Here is a 5,826-nt window from a genome sequence, read left to right as displayed (position 1 = left end):
TGGGATCTCCTTGACTGGGCGCTCCTCCTGGGGAGACGTCAGCTATAGTGGAGTAAGATCTGGGTGGCTCTGCCTGTCCAAGTCTGGACAATGGGAAAGCCAGGTGACAGCCCAGTGGACCGGAAAGCAAGGGGTCAAACTGTGGGTCATGCGGTTTGCCTTCGGGAAGTCGGGTCCCAGGGCACAACCAGGACTGGAAGCTGCCCCCCACCAAGGGCCTTGGCTGCTGTGGACTTTGGCCTGCGGAGGGGTGTGCTCACCTCAGGCCCGCACCGATCACTGGCTCTCGGCAAGCAGCAAGGACAGTGGATTGAGAGCAATGCTGCTGTTTATCAGGATGTGTGCTCTTGAAAAAGAAGTATTTCTCTGAAAGCCTCAATAGCTTGAAAAAAAAAAACATCAATGCAAGGAGACATTTCTTTTTTCTTTTTTTCGTTTAACAGGCAGAGTGGACAGTGAGAGAGAGACAGAGAGAAAGGTCTTCCTTTGCCGTTGGTTCACCCTCCAATGGCCGCTGCGGCCGGCACACTGCACTGATCCGAAGCCAGGAACCAGGTGCTTCTCCTGGTCTCCCATGGGGTGCAGGGCCCAAGCACTTGGGCCATCCTCCACTGCACTCCCTGGCCACAGCAGAGAGCTGGCCTGGAAGAGGGGCAACCGGGACAGAATCCGGTGCCCCGACCAGGACTAGAACCCGGTGTGCTGGCACCGCAAGGCGGAGGATTAGCCTATTGAGCCGTGGCGCCGGCTGCAAGGAAACATTTCAACTAAATACAACGTCTAATTCTGGACCGAATCCTGGAAGACACTGCCATAAGGACATTGTCTTGACACCTGGGAAAGAGTGAATGTTGCCAGTGTATGAAGTAAGTGTATTGTTTCAATGCTAATTTCCTGAGTGAGATAACTGTATTACGGTTATGTAAGACAAGCTCATGTTCAACCTACTCTCAAATGGTAGAACTAAGATAAAAATATATTAACGTGCTAAAAATAAATTTGTAGGGGTGGGTGGTTTAGTGCAGTGGTTAAGACAGCACTTGGGAGTGGTTGGGTTCAAATCCTGGCCCTGTGTCTTTTTTTTTTTTTTTTTTTTTTTAGATTTATGTATTTATTTGAAAGGCAGAGTTACAGAGTACACCGGGGAGGGGGACAGACAGATACACACACACACACACAGATATCTTCCATTCTGGTTCACTCCTCAAATAGCCACAACAACCAGGGCTGGGCCAGGCAAAAGCCAGGAGCCTGGAATTCTATCCTGCCTCCCACATGAGTGGCAGGGGCCCAAAGACTTGAGCCATCTTTCACTGTTCTCCCAGGTGCATTAGCAGGGAGCTGGATGGGAAGTGGAGCAGCTGGGACTTGGATCAGCGCCCGCATGGGAGGCCTGCATTTCAGGCCACAGCTTTACCAGTGCTGGATCCTGGTTAACTTTTTACAATGCAGAATCCGGGGTCCCTTCCCAAACCCAGTGAATCATAGTCTCTGGAGGCAATGCCTGGGAATATGCATTTTTTAAAAGCTCACTCTGATGATGCTTAACTACTACACTAACGTTTTGGGGAAAATAGCCACGTGTTAGGCACTTGCTGTTTTGCTTGCACGTGTGGACTCCGCAGACCTGAGAACAGTCACGACGCTCCTGCATTGGAACACCTCCAGGAAGCGTCTAGCTGTGCGACTCCACATCCTCTCATCTCGGAAGGTGTCACTCTGGAGAATGCCCTTTGCCCAGTTCTTAAGACTCCTATCTGCTGACTTTATCACCCACCCTCCTCCTCAGGGGAACAGAGAGGGGAGACTTAAATGCTCTTAGAGCTGCCATAATTCATCTGGTTGTAGTTGCTGTCAGGAGCCACCCAAACACTGATTCCAAAAAGCTTGGTGGAGGAGGGGCGGCTGACAGCCCCAGGCATGAAACAGGCCAGGGCCGGTGACAGGGCAGGGCCTCATTCCACGACCCTCATTAAGTCCCTCCTCGCTCATGCTCTTTGACCTGCACGTCTTCAAGACACCAAACAAGGCTTGGCCCTCGGCGTTCAAGCTCCCCTTTGTTTCCTCATTGAGCGCAGAGCTGAGTCAGGCGGGAAAGAGGATAAAGGGGAAGGGGAGAGAAGTCTTGCGCCACCTTGAACCTTCCAAAGTACGTGCCTGCACCTAAGGAATCCAGCTCGGAGGGCTGCCTTTGACCGCACTGCGCAGCCACGATTCCTGTGTCGGGGACACAGCAGAGACTTGACCACCCAAACCCACCTCGTTGCAGGCAGCAGAGCTGGGGCCTGAGCCCAGGCCTTCTAGGACTTTCCGGTCTCTTGGCATCAGAGAGCACATTGTGGTACAGAATGCTTTTAACTCCCACCTTGCCCAGAGTGTCAAGACTATTGCTTTGCCTTCCTCCCACCCCAGCTCAACGGCCCCCTTGGGTAGGTCAAGGATCATGATAGCAATCAGGATATATTCGGGCATGCCTGGGAGGGAATGGAAGGCACACAGCTCGGGGCCCTGCAGGCTCCACACAGGGGAGAGGGAAGAAGTAGGATGCTGAAATCGTTTGGTGGAGGTGCCCCTGGTGACTTGGGCTCCCTGAGCTGTGGACAAGAACCCCCAAAGGTCTTCATTTTCCCATGCTGACGAATTCATCGTGGCTGCTGAGTTCCTTCTGCATGGCTTGGATTTCCATGACATCTGGAACTGGGCTTCCTGAGCCAAGACTAGAAGCTGCTAGACTTCTGCTTTTTGGGGTGTGAGTGGGTACACACACACACGTGTGTGCACACGCGATGTCCCCATGGGTACCAGGCCCTGATAAGGCTGCTCACAACAATCACAGGAGGGAGGAGAATTCCACTTGGGACAGAAACGTATGGTGGCTTCCAGACGGCGAGTCGCCTGGTTCCATCAGGTTGCATACTGCCCACAGCGGTGGGGGAGGGAGGGATGGGCAGGTGTCTCAGGCAATGGAGATGACCTTCCTCGAACTTCCCCAAGTGTCCATTCACAAGGGTGTCTTGTTCAGTCAAGTACTTTCAGGCAGCCTCCTCATGGTGGGAGAGGGAACTAAGGAACACAACGTGCTGATGCCAGCAGGGCTATTTTAATGTGGGGGAACTGGTTTTGGTGGGCAGCAGGCAGTCAGGACACTTCTGCAAAATATGAATCCTTCAGCCAAGCAGTTTTCTTCTTCCTTGAAGGCCAGCGTTCATCCAGAAATTGGAAGGGAACTGTGGGTTTAGTGAAAGCGGCTAGCATCGGCCAAGTGATCAAGCCGTCTACCTCGGTGTAGTGTGTCCCACGTCTCGGACATTGCAGGGAAGACTTACAAGGTCACATTTGGGAATAATCACTAGGTTCCAGGAGCCAGGCTACACACCTCACATACATTATCTCTGTGAGGGGAGGAAGCAGAACTGCAAAGAAAGTGATTTGCCCAAGGCCACCTGGCGAATGGCCGAGCCAGGATTTGAACCCTGCACTCTCATTCATTAATGCTCTTTTCTCTGTTTTTTTTTGGGCCCATTTAGAAAGGATTACAAAAGCAGGGCAGGGGCTGGCATTGTGGTGCATCAGGTTAAGCCGCTGCGTGCAAAGTGGGCATCCCGTTTAGCTACACCAGTTCAAGTTCCTGTTGCTCTGTTTCCCATCCAGCTTTCTGCGAATGCGCCTGGAAAGCAGCGGGGGATGACCCAAGCACTTAGGCCTCTGCTACCCATGTGGGAGACCCGGATGAAGCTCCTGGCTCCTGGCTTTAGGCTGGGCTCTTGCGGCCATTTGGGGAGTGAACCAGCAGATGGAAGATGTCTTTCTCCATCTCTCCCTCTTTCTCTCTGTGCCATTCTTCCTTTCAAATAAATAAAATAAACCTTAAAAATTGCTTGGCTGAAGGATTCATATTTTGCAGAAGTGTCCTGACTGCCTGCTGCCCACCAAAACCAGTTCCCCCCTGCATTAAAATAGCCCTGCAGGCATCTGGGAGTCCTAGCTGCTGGGACACCCTGATCCCGGGTCGGAGCGCTGCAACGTTCACTCATTCACTCCAGCTCCCAGCTAGTGCACATCTGGGAGGCAGTGGTGAGGGCTCGGCTTCCCGCTCTGGCTTTAGCCTTCCCAGGGAGCGCTGTGGGCATCTGGGGAGTGAACCAGCAGATGGAAGATCTCTGTTTCTGTCTCGTTGCCTCTCAAATACATAAATAAAAATTGAACAAAAGCAAGCACTGCAAGACCGACCGTCGGTCTCCGTGTCTGGGAGGGCGACCTCATGGTGTCGCACTCCTACCCTGTTTCGCAGACACCCACTCATTTTCTTCTCCTCATTAAATTAAATCGTAACAGTCAATGTCATCTCTGTCTTTCTAGAAAAGCACACTTTAACAATGCTCTCCCTCAGTTGTTGGGAAACTCTTTGTCATATGATAGGCTTCTAGAAACTGATCCCAAAGAAAAATAAATCTCCAGGTTTTCTCCAACTGAAAATATGTAAAATCACCCCAGTTGCCAAAATCCCGACCGCCTTTCCCTCTGTGACTATAATCTCCACATCTGGTTCCTTTCTTTGCCAGCAGTCCGTGATTATATATCTTTTTATATCTTAGGACGTTTCCTTATTTTATGACATTTCTAAGTAGAATTGCTATGTTAATCATCATTATAATCCCATTGAAAATTACATGATTTCTTTTATCAGTGTTAACTCCACAATGAAAAATGAAGGCAGCAGAAGGTAGACAGGACAGAGTGAGGAGGGCCCCGTGAAGCCAGCTGGCCCGTCTTGCCCTCCGTGACGCGGCTGTGGGATGCAAGGTGGCCACTGGCACAGTGAGCCCTAACAAGCATGCGCTGTGTGCCGTCACTGTTCTGAGGGCTCGACACCAGCAGCTCTTCATCAGCTTAACAACGATATGAAGTAGATACGATCCTTGCCCATTTCACAGATGGCAAGGCTGTGGCTACACCGGCAGAGCTCGTAAGGGGTAGGGACAGGATGCAAACCACGACCGTGAGGAGCAGCCAGGGCTGGGAGCCTCGGTTCCAGATGGTCCTCAGGTCAGCAGCTGAGCTCGGCCTTTGTTTGTTTGTTAATTTTTAAGATTTATTTATTTATTTGAAAGGTAGAAGGGGGGGGAGAGAGAGAGAGAGAGAGATTCCATCCATTGGCACTCCCCAAATGGCCACAACAACCAGGCCTGGGCCAGGCTGAAGCCAGGAGCTTTATCTAGGTCTCCCACGTGGGTGCAGGGGACCAACGACTTGGACCATCTTCTGCTGCTTTCCCAGGTGCATTAGCAGGGAGCTGGATTGGAAGTGAGGCATCCAGGACTCAAACTGCTGCCCATATGGGATGCTGGCATCGCAGATGGCTGCTTCAACTGCTATGCCACAGGGCTGGCCCCTGAGCTTGACTTTGACAATGGAACACTGAAGCATCCTTAACCAAGGACGTCTATGAAGTGCTCATGACACTGCCACAGAGTCATCTTGATAGAAGCAGAGCTGTGTGCTAAGAAATCGTGGAAGTAAAAGATTCTGTCCTCATGATTCTTAAGGAAAATGCTGTGTCCAAGGCCACTTGGTCACTGGTCAGTCACTGGGACAAACACCCCCCGACATCCATCACCTGGAGCTGGGATCCTGGCTTCACCCAGGGAGCACTGGAGACCCCCCTGCCTGATTCTGGCCACCTCTGATGCTGTCTATGGCTCTGTTCAACATGGATAGCTTTGCAGCAGCCCTGGCCCCAAATTAAAAACAGCACAACGGGGGCGGGCGTTTAGCCTAGTGGTCGAGACGTGGCCCCAGGCCTGCATCTCACGTGGGAGCACCTGG

The 5,826-nt window shown here is 51.8% G+C and overlaps 1 protein-coding gene across 15 annotated transcripts in view; it reads right to left on the bottom strand.

Annotated features, from left to right (window-relative positions):
* Nucleotides 1-5,826, bottom strand: part of RAD51B (RAD51 paralog B) — a 682,004-nt gene that overhangs the window by 114,429 nt on the left and 561,749 nt on the right. The gene's annotated exons all lie outside the window — the stretch shown is intronic.

This window comes from Oryctolagus cuniculus, chromosome 20 (assembly GCF_964237555.1).
Source record: "Oryctolagus cuniculus chromosome 20, mOryCun1.1, whole genome shotgun sequence".
In the NCBI taxonomy this organism is placed as follows: domain Eukaryota; kingdom Metazoa; phylum Chordata; class Mammalia; order Lagomorpha; family Leporidae; genus Oryctolagus; species Oryctolagus cuniculus.
This window is presented reverse-complemented; position numbering and strand designations above follow the sequence as displayed.